The sequence below is a fragment of the Anastrepha obliqua genome, chromosome 4 (genome assembly GCF_027943255.1).
Source record: "Anastrepha obliqua isolate idAnaObli1 chromosome 4, idAnaObli1_1.0, whole genome shotgun sequence".
NCBI classification, from domain to species: Eukaryota; Metazoa; Arthropoda; class Insecta; order Diptera; family Tephritidae; genus Anastrepha; species Anastrepha obliqua.
In genome coordinates, this window is record NC_072895.1 from 113,626,190 (window position 1) to 113,647,748 (window position 21,559).

The 21,559-nt window shown below is 37.1% G+C and overlaps 1 protein-coding gene across 3 annotated transcripts in view; it reads right to left on the bottom strand.

The window, feature by feature from the left end:
• Nucleotides 1-21,559, bottom strand: part of LOC129245661 (general transcriptional corepressor trfA) — a 73,205-nt gene extending 51,646 nt beyond the window's left edge. For 2 of the 3 annotated variants that reach the window (XM_054883973.1, XM_054883975.1), the window contains exons 1-2: nucleotides 3,401-3,733; nucleotides 33-157 (exon numbers count right to left, since the gene is read on the bottom strand). The gene's annotated coding sequence lies outside the window, so the exon portion shown is untranslated. Of the gene's footprint in view, nucleotides 1-32; nucleotides 158-3,400; nucleotides 3,734-21,429 lie in introns of those variants that run through there. The other variant, XM_054883974.1, reaches the window with a different exon arrangement.

Sequence of the window (21,559 nt, forward strand, 5' to 3'; positions counted from 1 at the left end):
TACCAATTTTAATTAATATTTTTCAAACTCACCGCTTCTAACACAAACGAAATCTATATTATCCAATTATATCCGTTTGTTTCCAAATCTCTCTTATCTTCTTCCTCTTTTTCGCTGCTTGCGTTTGTTGTAAGTCGTTCCACGCGCGAAGTTTTCGCTGTAATTGAAATTTTAGACAATTAAACGTTTGCTTTTTTCTGAGAGAGGAATTTCTTAACTAAACAAAGCGATCACACGAGAACGTCAACGGGATATTACTTTCGGTGTTTTTTGTTGTTGTTGTCTCTTAACAACATAACACAAATAGCTACAAAAACAAACCATATCAGTCATAAGAAACAAAATCATCAGCACAAGTAAAGCTCTAGGCAACAACAGCGGCAATACAGAAATGAGCACATCAAGCAACAAAAAAAAACATAAAATAAAATTACGGAGAAGCGAATATCTCAAAGAATTTAACTGTAAAAGGAAGTTTAGATGACTGCGAAGGGAATTAGTGAAACGAAATAGATGAGAAAAAATAAAAATGTTCAAAACAGCTATAAAAGAAATTAGTAAACGCCAAATTAATGAAAAACGTGTGAGCTAAAAATTAAGAATTTAATGGGAAACATGAGTGAAAATTATGAAGTGAACAACACACGCGCATTATTAACAGAACCGCAAATTACTGGCAGAAAATAAGTATTAGAAAGATATGGAAAGAATAGTTCAAAGTTAAATTAAGGGAATATTATCTTTATAACAATACCGAGTGCTGCTTTTTTTGTTACATAACTAAAAATTGTAAGGCAGAAAATAATTTTAAAAATGTATTAAAACTCCTACTTGACGAGTGCCAGACTGGCATTTCAACCATTTCACCTATATAAATATGTATTTAGTAGTTTATATTTTTTCACGCAAATCCTTAAAAAAGGGCTTTTAAGTGGACCTCAAAAAGCATTGAAAATAAGCAACACTTCCTTTACAGTAGACAATTAAAGCATATCTCACTGTGAGTAAACTTTTTTACAGAATTCCGCTTTTGATTGGTCACCTGACTCAGCGCACACTTCACTCTCAATTTTTCCAACTTGTATTGAAGAGAGCAACAATGCGTATTTTGATAGGGTCGAAGGCCTTTGTAGCTAGCGCTGCTCAGTAATTATTTATTCAATAATTTATTAGTCCACAAATAGTTATTAGTTAATGTGAAATAAAATAAAGAAATTGTAAACATTTTGATAAGTCTATGACTCTGTAAGTACGACCCTTTGAAGTGTATCAGAGTAAATCCGTGGCCGGTAAACCGGGAAGTGCATAACTAAAAGCTGATTTCAATCTTCAAAACTTGAAAGTTTTTTTGTTTTCCAGTTTGTTGATTTGTTTGTTTGCGTGTAATTTATAGACTACTAAAACGTTCAACCAATTACGATTAGATTTTAGTGAATGGTTTTTAGTACGTAAGCTACAGCTTAGTAAGCTTACGACTTTCTTTAGACCACTGGGTGGCGCTGTGGTTCATATATTACAGGAAATAGTATTTAAAGCCCAATTTGATTTATATTTGGGATATATTTTATATCTCTAAAAATAAACGTTTTTTAAAAAGTACAGCCGATAGGTGGCGCTGTGGTTGACGTACTACAACAAAAAAATCTAATTAAGATCTGATTTGTTTCATATTTGAGATATATCTTAAATACTTAAAAAGAAATGCTTTGATAACGAAGAGACCCGCTAAATGGCGCTATGGTCAAGATATTACAAAAAATCGTACTTAAGGCTCAATTCGATTTAAATTATGAGATATATTTTAATTAAAGTTAATCAGTTTTCTTAAAAACCACCGCCCATAGTTGGTATATGAATAGGTGGTTAGTATCGAGATGCGGAGTACCTTCGCATTCCGGACAGATATTGAGTATGTCGGGGTCGTTTCCGGATAGGCAGGAGTTTAACCCACTATAATATCCAGATCGTAATTGAGCCAAAGTTACGCGGCTCTCACAAGGCAACTGAAGCTCTTCGTCTGCTATGAATGCTGGTAGGACTCCGATGACGGCATTTGGACGCCGGGAGTTTAAAAAGGTTGTAAAAGACTCCCGATGGAAGTCGTTTAACGACTAACTGTAAACTGTCTGATCCAGTAGTTGTAGCCGTTTGTCGCGCTGAGTAGTTTTTATTTAAAAAAAATTATAATAATAAGAAGAGTGAGGAAAATAAGTGAAAATAAGAAAAAAATTTAAAAAATATATATAAATATATAATTTAAAAGTAACAGGAATTTAAGGGCAGTATAATTCGAATTTAATTTCTGTCAACAAAAAAAAACAAATAAATAAAAAAATGAAAGGAATATTAAGTCACTGGAATTTGAATTTAACTTGTTAAATAAAAAAAAAATAAGTGAATAAAAAAAAATAAATAAAAAAAATATATAGAAAACAAAAGCATCAATTTAAAGTCCAGATAATTCGTCTTTAACTTGTCAAATAAAAGAATAAAAAATAAAATATCACTTTAAAGTCACTATAATTCGAATTTCACTTTTGCCAACTATTTACCGAAATATCATTGGATCCCTTTATGCCTTTTGACCGCTAAAATCAAATTCTAGAAGATAGAAGGGAAGAAAAAATAATAGAAGTATGGCATTCCCACGGCAGTCGGTTCTACGCTACCGGAATGGCCCGGATTTATATTCGCCTAAGGACTTGTCACTCCAGCACCATTTCCCGTGCATGTATGGGAAATTTTTATGCTGCCATAACAACAATAACGGCTACCAAAAACAGGTTATACGCAGTACAAAACAACCAAATAAGCAAAGGTGTACAATAAATTGTCAAAATGTCCATAAAAACCAAATGAAGTGCGAAAATTGCAACCAAATCAAAATTTGGCATAAAAAACAAAAACTCAATTGCGTGCGAAACAGAAATAATGACAATACAGAGGTAATGAAAGGAAATGAAAATAGACAACAGTATAAGTAGTTGGGCGGCGCTCGCGTGCCACAGGACGTATGAGTGACGCGAAACTGAAACACAGCAAATTTATGAACACCGTCTGCTATCCACACCCAAGCAGCCTGGGTGGCTGATTGGGGTGGACATGAATTATGGTGATTGTGAAGCCTAAACGTGGGTGGGCGTTTGGTTGCTTAGTGCTTTGTTTAATTTGACAAGCTGTCATATGTGAAAGCGATGGAAAAAAATATAATTATTACAAGACATTTTTTTCATATTTTCATTTTGCTTGGCCACTTGAGTACTGGCAATTTTTTTTATATAATAATATTACTATTTATAATCAATTTTTTATAGCTATTTGTGCTCATTGACTGACACATGACAGGCGTGCAAATTATGATTTTCATTTATCAATTAAATATAAATTGATTTTCACTAACATTTTTTCTTAAGTGGACTCTTGTCTCGACAAACGCGTCTGGCACTTCTCTCAATGGCACTCAAGTAGTCGTAAATACAAAACAATTTGCGTATATATAAAATTAATATGTGAACTTGTGAGAAAATCACTTTTGGTTTTTTTTTGTTTTGTTTCGGGCAACACAATTTTCACAAGCACTTTTATTTGTATGCTTTTTGTGGAAAATTTGTAAATTAGTTAGTGTTTTTCCGTAAAGCTTTTTATTGTTTTTAATGCTTTTATTTTTGTTTTTGTTTGTATGTACTTTAACGCTCTTTCACTGAACGTCACAGCTAACAAAATTTAGACGAGCTTCGCGGCGCACAGCTGAGAGGTAACTGAAATTTTGTTAGACGAAAAATTGTTAGGCTATAACGCGGTTAGCTGGCAAATGCGCAACAAAATGCAGAATGAATTGAAGTAACTCGCACACATCGAAATTAACACACAGACGAAATTGTAAAAACAAAAAAAAACAACACAAGCGCGTCTATTGAAAAATTTCGCACACACAAGGCAAGAGGCAGAAACTTATCAAAGGAAAAGGTGAATTGTCGCTCTTGCGTATTTGTGTATGTATGTGTGTGTGTGTGTGTATGGTTGTGTATTGTTGTAGCAGACGACGCGTTGGTAGTGGTTTTGCCAATGGTTAATTGTATGTGTGAAGCAAATATTGGTAATATATTTATTTGTATGTATGTATGTATGTGTATGACAAATACAACAAAAGCAATAAACAGTGTGCGATAACAACAGTGTGTCGCTCAGCAACAACAAAAGCGCCTCTGTTGTAAATAATATGATAAAAGAGACGAAAACCACAACAACAAAAATAAGTACATAATACAAAAGTAGCAATAACAATAAGCATGAAAAGCACCAACAAAGTTAACGACTATAATTTCAACTGGTTGGCAGGCTAACATAGGTAACGGCTCTGGAACGATACGGCGCTGAACGATAACGATACCAATAATGCCAAATATAAATACAAATACAGGCATACGTACCTACATACATACATGCATATGTGTTTAATTTATATACGATAGGTTCACTCTACCACCTTAAGAAATGGCCAAGACGCAGCAGACACACAAATAAATGCAGGCACACAATGTGTTGTGCTAGACAAAAAAAATTTCATATTTTCGATGAAAAAAAAATTACATATGTATATAAAGGTTTCACTACTGTGCACTGATGAATGCAATTACAAGTGGTGCCCACACGCTCGTCCGGCTCGACTCGATTTGCAAGATTTTATCAAAGTTTTCTAAGAAAGATCTACCAGAATGTGCCTTTGTCTTGGCACACTGGCTAAACCAAATACAAAACGGTTAAAGAACGTTTTTTGAGTTGAAATATCATCTTTAAGTCGCCGTATAGTGTGACCTCATCCAATGTCATACATCTCAATTATGGCTCGCCAAAGACATGAAGTCGAAAACGCTCAGAACTTTGTACTTCTATGAGTATTTCAGAAATGTATATACAGCGGATTTTATTACTGAAAAAGTCAGCTTTGTTTCCCTCAACGCTCTCTTAAGTACATATTTGAACACGAAAGGAGTAAGATACGCTGCTTATCTATGAACGAACCGCCGAGCAAAAGGTGCAGATGCTCTAATAAGCTCAAAAGCTAAGCACCTCAGGAATAAATAGCACGGAAGATCACTTCAGAGCCTGCCAACTGCGAAAAAGTATTTCGAAAAACTTCATTAAAAAATTAAATTTGTTCTTGTTGTTGTTGCAGTGCTCTGTAGTCACCGATCGGGATCGTCTAACTCAGCTGAGAGTAGGCCTGGAAAACGTGCAGTTTTGACAGGTTGGGTCCAGAGAGAGAGAGGGGTGTTAGGGGAGTTGGTTTCAGAGAGTATGTCAAAAGATGACTAGTTGGTAAATTTTTCTATAACAGTTTGCATTATATATCCACCAAATCACCTGAACCAAATCAGTTTAAATACACTCGTCGATAAAAAAAACCTACGCACACTTTGTGATTATAAATTTTGATATTTAATTTGAAATTTAATTTGAACTAGTTTTCAATAAAAATATATGTATAATATATAGTCAATCTTTTAACAAATGCCATATAAATCAAAGTTTCTAACTTTGCACGAAATTCAGAAGGTCTTAAAACATTTTTTTTACGCTTTTATTTTATTTTTTTAAATGAAGGCGTAACATTTCGAGAATATTGTGGCGGAATTTCAAGTCGATCGAGGCAAAATTGAAGAATCTATGAGTATTCGAGCATTTGTTGTTCCAGGCCGAGTTTCTTTAGATGCAAAACTTGAAAACGATTTTCTAAAACTTGTTGTTTTTGAAGTACGTATGCGCCGTACCAATCGAAATTTCACATAGTACTTTTTCCCATTTTTTAGTAGCTATTAATCCTACAATAATAAATTAGTGGATTTTTTTGCAAAAATTGCTTTTTTGGTTTTCAAGTGCAAATTTCAAAATTAAAAAAACATCTCCCAGGGATACATGGCGTAATATCTTCTTTGACAAAAGCAATACTTTATTTAAGGCAAATTTTTGTTATTTTTATTTCAATGAAAATTTTTAAAAATTATATTGCATTATTTTATGGGAATGGACTGAATCAACTATCTATTACTATCTGTATTTTCGCCAAAAAAAAAATTTTAAATGCCTTTTTTCACCGATTTAACCTTAAACTATCTTAGGGGATAGTATGGATTTTAGATTCAAGTAGAATTACAAAGGACCCCACTCGACTCTATGTGTGAGCAACCACCTCAATATTTAGGAAGTTATGATGAGCTCACGAAATTTCCTACATTCAAGGGTACTAATTTCACTTGATCACTATTTATGCATATATGTACATCCATACATATATACAAACATATAAGTAATTGTTATTTTGTTGCATTCTGTGTAGAGTGGTATGCGTGCACTATTCACTCTCTTCCACACTCTCTTGCAATTTCGCCGCTAACTGCCAACATTTTTCTCATATCTCCTAATTTTAATTATTTTATTTATTTCTTCCCTGCTTCATTTACACCTTGATGCTAATATTTTTGCCGCACCAGTTTATACCCAATGCCCTTCACTCCCCTTCATATAAGTACATATATTTTGCTGTTGCTTCTTTTTTTGTCCTTTTTTTGCTTGTTATGCTGATATTTGACTATTTTTTTAGCCGTTGGCTATTTCTTGTTCTTCTTATCTTTCTTATAACAACAAACTCCCAACTCAACACCCTCCGGCTGGTACCGCTTGTCACTGATATATTTACGAATTATTATTTATGTACATATATATATATATATATATATGTGTGTGTATGTATTCATAACTGCCATCTTAACTATGGGAGCAAAGAAAATGTTGATGCTCACAGTGAGTTGACGAATTTTCTTGCAATTCATCAGCATCACTTGGCATTCGATAAATCGAATCCGTTCTACTCAGTAACAGTAGAATATTGCATAGCAGAGTACGCTGAAGAATGTCAACCACCGAAGGAGAATAAAGGAACAGTTAATAGATGATTTCAAGGCGCATTTCTCGCGACACTTGTCACCTGAATTCTTTTTCTAGAAATTCTGTGTATGTGTTAGTGGTGATATGTGAAAAATAAATATAAAAATTCATGTTTACTCGTACATTTGTATTGACCATTTAAAATTTTTTTATATACATATGTACACTAAGCGAAATGGTTATATGGCACACTGAACAAACTTTTTTTGACGTGATAACGTCTTATAATTCGATTTAGCCGGCTGCACGCACGAAAAAATGTGTCGTTATCTCGCTCAATCGTCGTTACCTTGCTTGAATTGCAAGCGAAAGCGCGGAATGAACGACAAAGAGCACAATCGGCCCCGCATTCGGCAACGTTCGACATCTGGCTCTCTCCTACTTGAGTGAGCATATATGTATATGTATGTATATGCGCATTTGTAAACAAATTCACATACAGTACAATTCCTCTTAACCGTTCACCTCGGGACTGCAAACGTGGCCGGTTGCCGTTTTGGCCGGTTAATCCGAAGTGTACTTGTTAATATATTGTATACATACAATATATATACAAAAATGGAGAAGACCGGTCTCGTCCATATTATAGACTTGTTCTGGAGATAATTCCTCTGTTTTAAGCATTTCACCAAACTTAGTCTTGAATTCTGTCGCACTAAAAGTATCAGCAGACATTTTTTTCTCCACTTACATGTGCGAAACGAATTCCGTTCGCTTCTTCCATCGATTAAGCCAACCATCACTTGCCACAAAGTCACCTCCAATATTAATCTTCTGGTGGATAGCCAAAGCTTTTTCTTTGAAAATTGGGCAGCCAATCGGTGTACCGACGTTCCTGAAGAAACCAGATCCACAAGGCTTCATCGACGACCTCGCAAATCGGTTTTTTTCTCGTACAACGGCTACCCAGATTTCTATCAGATTCCATTTTCGAGCAAAACTCCTCAATGGAACGCCTATCTCTTCGCCAGTCATTTACAGTGCTTTTTCCAACATTAAATTCTGCACATATTTTCGCTACGGATTCGCCATTATCAATTCGCCTTAGCACTTTTAAACGTGTATCCATCGAAACCACAATTCGTTTGCGCTTTGCACTCATTGTTAAGGAAAGAACTATGTTATGTCCGTACCCACAGCAAAAACAAACCAAATTGATCAAAACGACAAAATCATATCTAACATCGTTTATAGTTTACTTCACCGGGATCTCCCCGTAATATCGGGGGAATCCCAGCCGCATCGCCTCGCCGGTGAATTTCTTGGAAAATATTGTATTGCGCTCGGCTGTTGTAAACAGGCCGGTTAATCCGTCGACCGGTTAATGCGAAGCCGGTTAAGAGGAATTATACTGTACTTGTATTTGCATATGCCTTCTTCCTGTGTGCATGGTAATGAACCATTTCTCTGTTGAGAGTAGGACGATGATAGAAAAAGTAGGAAATGAAAGGGAGTGTTTCGAGTGTAAAGTGTCTTGAAAAAGGCAAATCGATGATGGTGCCTCTTAGTGTTGTTGACTTATTAACGTCTGATGCACAATCGAAATTGAAGATATCTTTCATGAATTTGATAAATGTTTCGTCATTTTTCACGTTTGTGTAAATGTAACTTGACCTATTCCATTGCAATTCCATTTACCTCCTCCTCTATATCCATACAAAATATCTATCAAACAAATAAAATTAAAATTTTGTTTTGAAAATTGCAACCATTCCATCAATATGTTCTTATGACGTTGTCACGTTAAACTATCTTCAGTAAACCGACTTTACAGACAACCTCTATTTTTTGTAATAAATTAAGCAGCGGTTAAATCGTTTTACCTTTCGGCATAATTTTTGCAAATGACATCGTACGTCAATTATATTTGACACTTAAAGCAATGGTGCGCGAAATGATTTCCATCATTCTAAATAATTTTTTGTTCATTTATTAAAAAAAAAAACAGTTATTCACAAACAAAATTGGATGATTAATTTTGCGCCACCTTGTATATACAGCAATGGACAGAGAAATAGCGCACTTCTCCAGAATAATATATAAAGATGATTATTTCTACTGGATGGCGTAGAAAAACAGTTATTTTAGAAAAAATCTATCCTTTTATTTCAGTATTAAAAAAAAACGCAAAATAAATAACAATTCAATGTCTGCAATTATAAGGAGTTCGAAAAATGTCCAATGTAAATGTAAAAACAAAAGAAAACGGAAAGTAAAGTAATTTTTAAGAAATGGTTTAGCTAATGAAAAAAAATTATTGTAAAAGTAAAGAAAAAAATTAATTTAATAAAAAAATTTAATTAAATAAAAAAAAATTATTTAATTAATCAAACGCAATTGGCATGCTTTATTAGTCCGGGAGCCAGGGGTCGATTTTGAACTGCGTTTTTATACCGTTAAATTCTTGACTATACTTGTGATTTAGCTTTCATGAATAACGAAAGTGGACGACAGCTGGCGCACCCGCGGTGGGTGTGATTGTGGGTGGGTACGAAACGTGTCAAAAATAAATTTCTACCAACTCATTTTATACCGGTTGAAATTTTTTTCATGTATTGTTGACATTTAGTAAAATAAAAAAAAAATATTCAGCTGCGCCGTAGAGGGGGGAAAATACGTCAGCTGAACGCAATCATGCATTCTTGCTTCGGCTGACGGTCTTCCCACCGCTATAAACGCAGCTGACCATCATTATTATATTCTCATATGTGTCCAAAATTATGTTAAAACATTTCAATCGGCATAAAGTAGTTTTACTTTTTAATTTATTTTACAAGTTCGCCTGTTCAGCTGACGTATTTCCCACCCTCTACGGCGTAGCTGACTATTTTTTTTTTATTCTACTAAATGTCAACAATACACAAAAAAAAATTCATCCGGTATTAAATGAGTTATTAAAAAAATTTTTTGACACTTTTCGCAGCACCCCACGCATGTACCCATCGCTAGTGGACCCGCTGACGGTTGGTTTCGTCATGCATTGGATGGCGTCTACCTTCCCTATTAAAATCATTCGGAATGAAATGATGAGTTCAAAATGACGACTGGCTCCCGGACTATATCAAAAGCAACAAAATTAAAATGTAAAATAACATATTTAAAAAATTTTTAAAATAAATAAATTGGTTGAAGGTAATTTTTAAGAAATGTTTTAGTTAATGAAAAAAAATTATTGTGAAAGTAAACAAAAATGTATTTGATAAAAAAAAATAATTAAACGTAATTGAAGGCAATTGGCGTGCTTTATCAAAAGCAAAAAAATGTAAAAAAACATATTTAAAAAATTTTAAAAATAAATCATTTATAAAACGAAATTAATTGAAGGTAATTTTTTAGACATACATTCTTTATCGAAAGCGCATGTAAAATAATGGCAAAAGAAACTCAGCCTGAAACTGCCTTGAGGTCAGTGCTGTTTAAACTGGAATTATTTAAATCAAATTAAGTTCTTTTCTTATTTACATGAAAAAAAAGTTTTAACAAATTATAATGAAATTTATACTCTGTTTATTTGCAAACAAATAACTTCCTACTTAATTAATTAGCATTCAAAAAAAAATAGTTTCGGTTATTAAACCCGAACGTAAATGAAAATTTTCAGCGTTCTTCCAATTTGCGTTTTAATTAAATAATACAATAAGACTTTTAAAATTAAAAAAAAAATGTTGATTACAGGACCCAAATAATTAAAAAAGTGTTAATAAATGCTACAAGCTTATAAAATCAGGTTTCGTACGTACGGCATCAATTTAAACCCGATAATTTGGCTTAAAATAAAGTAGTCATTATTCGCTGCGCTGTTCACTTGCCGCAGTGTGAATGAAACCTGTCAAATGTGATTTACGAAATAGCATACATAAGTCAATCTTAGCAATAAAAATCAGTATGCATACAAATACAGACACTTTTATGATGTACGAGTACAAGCGATAAAAGCTAATAAAAAATAAAATAAAAAAACACAAATAAAAACGACGGCTCGACTTAAAAAAAAGCAATAAAAATTTTACAAAAAAAAACACATTTAATTCAGCTATAAAAAATAAACGAGTACTTGAACTTCAAAATGCCGATAAAACTGGTGGAGGCAAAATATGCAAAGCAAACACACTTGAACTACAGAAAACAGCAAGTCAAGTGCAATACTCGTAATAACAAGAAAAGGAAAGGTGTTACAAAATGTAAATATCACAATAAACTGCAGTTTTAGAAGCATCAACTAAAAAATTACGTAATCTTCGACTTTACTCGTATTTGTGAAAGAGCACAAAATATATTTTTGTTTTTCTGATTTACCTACGTTGAAAGTGAAAGGTCACCTGTAGAGTTGTGATCAAAAATATTTAAATTAATAAGCAAGCAAACCGTGTAGGCTTTTCTAGTTCATGTTCTTTAATTACTATAAAATGCCCGGTATGCGCTGCTTTGCTCCACTGAGGTGGAGCGTTTCATTCTAACGCCTTAAGATGTAAAGGGTGATCAATTTGGAGATATCGTATTTTAAATTGAAATAAAACAACGAAAATTCAAACTGTAGGGGCAATCTTTATTACTTTTGTGTAGAACCATTCGCGACAAATATTTTTCAAAGATAATCCTTTTCAAATATTGGCCGCAACTCCACCGTAATTCGGCCATACGTAAACACTAATTTCGAATGACTCGGTAGAGGACTTCGGCCGGTATCTCGTGAATAACTTTAGTAATGTTGGCAGGCTTCCAATGCCTCAATCGAAGCTGGTTTATCCACAAAGCATTAGATTTTACATATGTATATACTATATTAGGCCGGGTCGATTTGTGGGGAGGCAAAAAAATCGCCCATTGCTCTGTGAAAATCATATTCTAGGGATCAAAATAAGAAACTTTACCGAAGGAACCATAGGTACCTCTAAAACGAATTCTGATGTCCCCCAATTTGGGTCGAACTTTTTAGTTTCTTTACTATAACTCACTTAAATTAATTTTTTCATTTACATATGCTCTGACTAAATAAATTTTTTAAGAGAAAAAATAGATATTATTATAAATAAATAATAAATATTATTATAATAAATAAATAAAAAATAAAGAAAAAACATAGCCATTTAGCTGATTTTTTCATGTAAAGGCCAGAATTCGTTTTAGAGGTATGGTTCCTTCGGCAAAGTTTCTTATTTTGATCCCTAGAATACGATTTTCATAGAGCAATGAGCGATTTTTAAATCGACCCTCTCTAATATATTATATATATATATAATATATAATTGGCGCGTACACCCTTTTTGGGTGTTTGGCCGAGCTCCTCTTCCTATTGGTGGCGTACGTCTTGTTGTTGTTCCTCAAATGGAGTGACCTATAGTTTTAAGCCGACTCCGAACAGTAGGTATTTTTTATGAGGAGCTTTTTCATGGCAGAAATACGCTCGGAGGTTTGCCATTGCCTGCCGAGTGGCGACCGCTATTAGAAAAAAACTTGTTCTTCATTTTTAGTACTTCACCGAATGTTAGTCACGCACCAGCCTATTCGGCTACGGTAACCGCCCTTTAGACTTTATACATATACCCCCACAAATAAAAGTCCAAAAGTGTGATATCACATGATCTTGGTCGCCAATGCATTGATCCGAGATGAGCGATAAATTGCTCACAAAAATTGTTTCACGGGCGGTATGGCAAGTAGCGCCGTCTTTTATCAGCCAAATGTAGTGGAGATCACGTGCTTCAATTTCCGGTATCAAAAAGTCGTTTATCATAGCGCGCTAGTATTCGCCATTCACTTGTTCCATTGGCGCCAGCCTCGGAACCGATGGGCCGTTTATTCGTCTAGCCCAAAGGCCGCATCAAACAGTTGTTTTCAATGGATGTAATGGCTGTACTTAAATGGCTTCGCGTTGCTCTTCAGCCCAAGTGCGGCAATTTTGCTTATTGACGTAGCCATTAAATTAAAAATGGACCTCATCGCTGAACAAAATTCGCATCCCGAGTTGTTCAAGAGCCCCACGACTGAAGTCGTGACGTTTTGGAAGGTCGGCCAGCTTCAAATCTTAGACTAGCTTTATTTTATATGCTTTCAGACCAAGATCTTTGTGCAAAATCGCCCAAGTAGTGCCATAAAGTAGTCCAAGTTGTTAGGTCGGCGCCGAATCGATTATTTCGGGTCTTCGACAAAACTCTCATTTACAGCCAGTATATTCTCTTCACTTCGGGCTGTACGTGGTCTAATCGGTCGAGTGTTATCCAATAATGTAAAATTATTCCCAATTTTTCCGATGGTTTGCCGAATAGTGCGTTCGGTAGGACGATTATGTAACTATAAGTTGGCCTGAGCGCGCGATGAACACTTTTTACAGAGCGACGATTTTCTTAATACAATCTTACGTTTTGTAAACGTTGTTGAGGCGTAAGTCTTTTCATGATGAAATTTTAATGAACACTGAATAAAAATATGTATTTAGTTTGACAGTAGTGATGCGTGATCTGTCAAAAAATCCCTATTGGAAAATGTACCCCCAATCTGATCACCCGTCAGTATGATCTTTTAACACCCGGTAAAACTAACACTAGGTATCGAACGCAATTAAAACACTGAAGAAAAAGCAGCCAAAGTTAGGTTAGGTTATGCTGGTAGTCGGTCTGCACGACCATCTCACTTAGACCTTACAGGTCCGTTGTGATATCACTGTGCTGTACGAGAACCACCATTACTTTCCTTCGTGGAACCGTTTTGTGGCTCTTATGAAACGTAGAATTGATCCCAATCAGAAGCCAGACAGCTCTGTAAGAGAATTAAGATAGTATTTACCTAGACACCTGCTCTGATTTTAGCTAGGGCTGGAAAATTGCAAAGGAAGAGTTAACTGTTTCTTCCTCTTCCTCATCTGTACAACTTCTACAATATTCATGGGAGAAAACTCCTAGTCTCAAGAAATGTCTGCCAAATAGCCAATGACCGGTTATACAAGCCACGACCTTCTAGATATCCTCCCTTGAAAGGCTAAGCAGTTGCTTTATATTTTTCTTATTTATTGTATTTGCGGCCATAGTAACCTAGCTGTTACGCATGTGTCTTCATCTCTCCGTGACCTATTGACCTCTTGGATAATGCTGTTTTTTATTATTTATTTGCTCATGGCCAAAGGTATTCCAATAGTACTTCTATCACTGAGAAGATGAAGAGCAGTACCTTTTCTGGCCCAGCTCATCAGCTTTATAATTTCCCTCAATATCTCTGCGCTCCGTAACCCAAATAAGGCTAACCTTGAATACGACACTAATATCGTTTATGACTGCCCGGTATTCCTGTACAACCTTCGATCTTAGTATAGTCGCATTCATTGATTTAAAGGCCACCCGGCTGTCCCAAAATATATTTATAGTCGTTGCGTATTTAGATATGTAGCCAGTTCTTTTATAGCTAGAACCTCTGCCTGATAGACGCTGCAGTAGTCTGGTAGTGGAACGGATAGTTTCAGTGCTAGTCCCTTCGAAAATACTCCATAGCCAACCTTATCGTCTAGCTTGGAACCATCTGTAAAAAGCAGCCAAAGTATCAAGAATAAAATGCGAAAATGATCAACTTCGGCGTCATGTCGCAAAAAAGGTGAAGGCATTCTTAGCAACACTGAGGCCTTCCCTCACCTGCCCTACGCTCCTTGCGAATATCGTTTATTTCGATCGACGGCACTTGTTCTGGCTGATTGACGTTTCAACTCTTATGGAGAAGTCAAAAATTGGTTGTTTCATGGATCGCCTCAAAAAGCGAGGAGTTCGTCCGTTGCGGAATTCATGCGCTACCCGAAAGATGGAAGGAAGTAGTGGTAAGCAATGTATGAAACTTACTGACGCAGCTCAAGGATCTATTCTCGGCCCTGATCTCTGGAACCTGAGCTAGGATGAGATATTGAGCATAGAAATGCCAGCAAATACATATTTAGTGGGATACGCGGACGATATTGTGGTCATACCAGCTCGGGAGACTGAGGACGCTAGAAGGAAGCTGAACCAAGTCATGATAGGGATGCAAATATGGCTTGAGGACCACGGTCTGGAACACGCCAAACATAAAACCGAAGTCATCCTTAGGGCACGGGGTCACATGCCACTCGAAGTCAGCATGCAAATAGGCGACACGTCCTTAGTGACCCAAAAAGTAGTAAAATACTTAGGTATTCAACTTGACTGCAGGCTTACTTTCTGGGCCCAGATACGGCATGCGGCAAAACATAATGGCAAACATCGGTGGGCCAACACAGAGCAAAAGAAAGCTAAGTATGGCGGCCACAAGCTCAATTCTCCTGTACGGCAGCGAAGTATGGGGAATTGTGCTAAGCTGCAAAGCCAAGCGCAATGCACTGGAGGCTGTGCAATGAACAGCGGCACTCAGAGTTGCCTCAGCCTACCGCACTGTCTCAGGCGCTGCAAGAAGAAACACGTCATCTCTAGCTTCCCAGAACGGAGACGCCAAACCATGCTGCGGTGGCATAGCCGATGGGACTCTGAACCGAGTGTCCAATGGACGGCGAAACTTATTCCATCAATTGACAAATGGGTCCAAAGGAACTGCGGTAAAGTGAACTACTTCTTAACTCAGTTCCTCTCGGGCCACGGATACGGAGTTACCTATACCGTATGGGCAAGGTAACCGATTCCAAGTGCATATACTGCGAAGCACCGAGCGATGACGCTGAACACACGTTTTTTAGTTGTGACAGATGGCTCGCGGAAAGAAATGCTCTGAACGTGGAGACAACTGAGGCGCGGTAAAGAAATACATCGAGAACGTACTACAAAAAAAAGAATGACCTCAACACAGTGCAACAAAGTGAAGCCGAACAGATAGAGACACAAGAAGACGAGCCTATAGCATGAAAGCTGGCTACAAATATGGTGGACCCAAACGTGGGTTAATAGAATTGGTCCTTTATGGATGCCGTTCTAGGCCTTCCCGAAGTAATATAGAAAGCAGTTCCGGGAAGGGTGTCTCCCCCCAGAAGGCGAGGAGAGATCGTTTTAGTGGTCACACCACACGACGCAGTAGAAGACGGACGCTGTAAGTGCGAAGGCATTTTGAACCCTACCTCACCCACGAAAAAAAAAGTTTGAAACTTAAATGTGTCAAAGAAACTATTTTAAAATAACGCATTTTTGCATTTTGAGAAAAAAAACTCCAAATTTTCGATGACGCTGAGGCATAATTGAGGTGCTTTGCCGTTAATGTGCCGAATTATCTCATCCTTTAGCTCTTGAATTGTTGCTGGCTTATCGACGTACACCTTTTCTTTCAAATAACCCCAAAGAAAGAAGTCCAACGGTGTCGTTGACGTTTAGGTGTGGTTCACATTCAACATCGGCACTTGAAATTTAACCACCCTTTACAATAAAATGAAATAAAAGGTAAAAATTGCTATAAAAAATATAAAATAAAATCCAAAAATATTCTTTACTTATATTTTCTATTTACATTTCCAACTATTACATTGGCAGGGGCCGTATGCATGAATGTACTACCTTCCTATCGCAGTTCTGATTGGAGCGCATATGAGTACATACATACATACACATATGAGTACGAGTACATAAATATACAATTAAATGCTGATCGAAAAATTAGTATACGAGTACACTAATTTGATTGGAACTAATTTGATTTGAATGCCAATTGTCGCTGGACCTCAACCCGAACTCAATGCACAGTTAGATGATAAAGAAGATGGCAACTGAAACGGAACTAAATAAAAGCCAAGTAAGGAAAAATGAAGAAGATTGAAGTCGCAATAAAGTTGCTAAGAAATTTGAGGACTGCATTCATCATCGTCATTTATTCTATAATAGGTTATCAGCGGTACCATCCCTTTAGATATTCTAGCACAAGAACGCAAACGGAGATGGGAGGCAAAAATCTCGGGGCTCCCGAGGCAAGATGGAGCTCTAAATGGTACGGTAGATGGTCAGCGAGACTAATACCCGATCTAAAAATGTGGGTAGAAAGAAGGCACGGTGAGGTTAACTATTATCTCACAAACATGAAATAGAAACTTATGCTGAAGACCATTGAGCATAGGTTTCTCAAAACAGGCGACCCTGGACGCAGGGTGAGTAATAACTAAGTGTCCTTCTTAGTACGCCGTCTACCTCGAAGCAATGCGCGAGCAGTCCCGGGGAGGAGGAAAAATCCAAGAGAAGAAGATGGTTTTATTTTTAGTAGAATCACCATACACGTAGTAACGACGGTGCGAAGACCTTTTAACCCAACCTCACCGGAAAACAAAAAAAAATTATGGCTTTTACACGCTATCGACCCTCCATTGCCCACACGGTTGGTGGCCACATGCTGCTCTCCAGCCTTTACGATCTCTGCATCGCACAAAGCGCCGGAGCTTCCGTTAAGTACCACAATAGAAACCTCTACGACTGCTCGGTCCTCACCAGAGTGCCACCACTCCCCCTTCTTTCATGCTACCGGCACCCCTACCACCATCCCGCTACAATTCCCGTGAGAAGGCCAACCAACAGCTCATTGGTGCCACACTGTCTGTTCCGTGGGTCCGACCAGGGTACTTGGGATGCTATTCTCATAGTGGCAGGTACTATCTTCGGAGATGCTCTGGCCTGCGCACCGCTAGAGCTCTACATATGTGATCGCCACGTTTAGCGGTGCCATCTCCCACCCTCAGACAATAACAACACCAGCGGCATACTCATCAGGACCAACGACAACAACTACACTGGCGGCCCTCCTCACCTGTTACCAACGATGGCTACAAGGTGCACCGCAAGAAACACAAGCGGGACGGTGGTCGTGACCTAGTGTTTATAATTCCCACACTCGACCATTGGGATATCACCTTAGAATGTGAAGATCTAACTGTCCAATCTAGCGATATCAAGCTCGAAATATTCAATGTTTATATTCCCCCTATCCCCTGCTGCCCGGCAGATTATCACCCTGAGATTGGTGGACTTGTCAGAGGTGAAAACCGATTGGTTATTGGTGACTTTAATGCACATCACGGCCTTTGGAACTCTAAGCTGTCGTAGGAGATAACTTTTGGCAGAGCAGATAGACGATTAGACATTCGGCAGAGTAAACGATGACGCCCCTACCAGGACAGTTGGTAACTGCAGCAGCTCGCCTAGCCTAATTGCTAGCGCTTGTCTGGTAAGTAGTATAACATGGCGACCTATCGTCTCGATAACAGCCCACTTTTTATCCACAAGTCACCGCTCCTATATTAACTTTAGTAAAACTAATTGGGTCGGCTTCACAGAATTCACTGAGGACACCTTCGCCGCTCTACCACATCCCACCTGTGTGCGTATATGCGAACGCGCTTTCCGCAAGATGATCACTGCTGCTGCGGCTCGCTTCATACCCGCTGAAAGGTTTAAAGACCTTCGTTCTAATTTCCCAGCAGAACCCAACCGTTTTAACGAACGAGCGTGACGACCTAAACCAATCCGATCCCGGGGATTTTCGGATAACGGAATTCAATTTGTAGATTCGGCGAGTGGCAAATTAGCACAAGCGGACTAAATGATTAGAGACCTGCAACTTCTCCTCTAGTGTGAGTACGCTCTGGTCCAACGTAAGGTACCTGTCAAATCCAACGAAGCAAATTCACATTTGGTGATAAAAAAGGTTTTTGCTACTAAGAGTAAAAAGAGGGTCTGAAAGTAAAGCTAAAGCTCATTTATCTTCGCACTAAAGCTCATTTATAGTTCTGCTCGCAGGATCGTATTCTAGCCTGTGCTAATGGAAGTCAACCTTACTGTGCCCTCTCGGATGTTATGGTACTTTAGCCGTTTTTTTTAACCAGATGAAACAATTTACGAACTTAATAAACCATTGCAATCTTTAATAAAGGGTTTTTTAATTGGCGCGGGTCGATTTTGGCGGCCTGTGGCAGCCATTTTGCTTTGGTGACATCTGTCAAATCTTTTGTTTATTATTCAGTTGTTTATGCCAAATCATCATGGCAAGTTACACGATTGAACAGCACGTTCAAATGATAAAACTTTATTATCAAAATGAGTGTTCATTAACGCAAACGTTGCGCCCATTTTTCGGTAGACGTGGTGGCCCTTCCAATTTCTTATGGCCCATACTGAACCATATGGACCTAGACGACATGTGGTTCCAGCAGGACGGCGCTACGTGTCACACAGCAAACGCCATTTTATTCCATTTCAACATCTACCCGCCCTTATTGAAAAACCCTTTAGTATAAACAGAATCAAATCGCTGAGCGAATTCCGCTCTAAAACTTAAAAAGCATTGCAGTATATGACAAAGCACTTGCACACAACCAAAGCGACAGTGCGAAGTACGTCTGTCGAAGTTCATCCTGAATAGATTTATTTTTTATTTTTCCGCAACCGCTGGTGACAAAATCACCGCTTAGTGAAAAAAATAAACAAGTTTTCTTCACAAACGTTGCCTCATTTGCTGAAATGCCTTGAATATTATAAACATAATATTTAAAACTTTGATAATTTGAGTTAATTGAAAACATTGAGGACTATTTTTTTCGTTTCTGATGCGAATTTCGTTTCAGTTCTGTTTAACTGGACGAAATGTTGCGATGAAAATGATGCTATCCACTCTCAATAAATAATTGACGCTGGTATATATATGTATATATATATAATTGGCGCATACACCCTTTTTGGGTGTTTGGCCGAGCTCCTCCTCCTATTTGTGGTGTGCGTCTTGATGTTGTTCCACAAATGGAGGACCTACAGTTTTAAGCCGACTCCGAACGGCAGATATTTTTATGAGGAGCTTTTTCATGGCAGAAATACACTCGGAGGTTTGCCATTGCCTGCCGAGGGGCGACGGCTGTTAGAAAAATGTTTTTCTTAATTTTGGTGTTTCACCGAGATTCGAACCAACGTTCTCTCTGTGAATTCCGAATGGTAGTCACGCACCAACCCATTCGGCTACGACGGCCGACGCTGGTATAGGTGAGGAAAATATGGAAGGTGGCGACGTCAGCGAACTGATATCTCGCTCTCAGTGAAGTTGAGAGTATCAGCTTTTTGATTTGCTGCCGCAATAATTGGATATTTACTTTCATTTTTTTTTAACAAAACCAACGCAAAACTGAGTCTTGTCGAGGGCCTATGCTCCCGAGAGGAGTGAACAAAGAAAGAAAATTTTCATTTTATTGTATTATTTTTCATTTTTATTGCTGTTCACGTGCGAATTTATCTTACTACGCCGTTTTCTTTCTTTTTTATCTAATTATTATATTACGTCTGAACCAGAAATAGTTAGCATAATTTCACGAATGTTGCAATCTTGTGATCTATCATCCTCTATATTCTTACTCAGCTGATGAATGTTAAATAATAAAAATAATTAACAAAAATGTAATTATTATAAATAATATAATAATTCTTGAAATTTCAAAATAATTTCATAAATTTCAAAAAAGGATACGCTTGTTCAAACGCTTACAATAAATTTCGAGTTATCAGTTTCTTAAGCCGTATCCCAGTCTGACAGAAAGGCAAAATGTGTGCGATATGTACATACATATGTATGTATATATAAAATACGCAATGAAAGCGAAATTCTGCCATTACAAAGTCTAGTATGTGGATGGATGTATAAGCACATATGTATGTATGTATGTATGTATATGTATATGTATGTTTTACAAATATACACCAAACGAACGAAAATCAACTGTTATAACAAAATTTAACAAGCTTCTTCGCTGCTGCTCCTCACGTCTACCTGCTCACGATACATTCGCATATGCTCTAATATATGCATGTGTATGTGTGGAAGTCTTCAGCACCTCCGGTCATCCGGTACATCAAAAAACGCATTATCGAACTTTCTTCGGACAAAATTATAAAAAGGTGAATTTTTTTAGGCTTTTGTTGCTGTCGCTGTCGCGGGTTTACTTATTTTTCTTTTTATAATTTCTGCGTATTGTTCTTGTTGTTGTGGTAACTTGTTTTTGCTGGTGTATTTTAATTAAAAACCGAACAATTTTTACAAATAAATTCCCCATTTGACATTTCGATACCGACTTTCCGATTCTCTGAACTTCATTTGCATAATGAATTCAGTTTTATAACGACTTCCAAGTGATAGTGGGTCTGTATGTATACAAATAGAGGCGAGAGCGACGATGCACGCGTCTACATGAACATATGACGACAAACCTCCGGCGCTAGCGTTGGCGTTACTAGCGGCGAGCCGCAAATTTTGCTTTGATTTTATTAACGGTGGAATTTGAATATTTTGTTCATACTTATGTTTGTATGTATTTAAATAATTGTATTTGCTAAATTTTTTCTTTTTTTTTATATTTTTTTTTTCGTCTCAGAAGCTTTCTTATATTTGGTCACTCTACATTTGTTTGATTTTATTACATTTCACTATTTTAGGCGCGGAGCACAAAACACCATAACAATAAATAAAAAAAGAAGAAAAAATCAAAAAAGAAAAACAATCTACACGCGATTACAATCGCGAAAGCAAAACTACCTGATTGCGTTGCGTTACAGCTATGTAGGTATGTTTGTTTGTATCCGTGAATGTTTGGTATTTTACTCGTAATTTGCGTTTGCGCAGCCGCGTTCGTACCGTTTAGACCGACTACTTCAACGTTACAAAT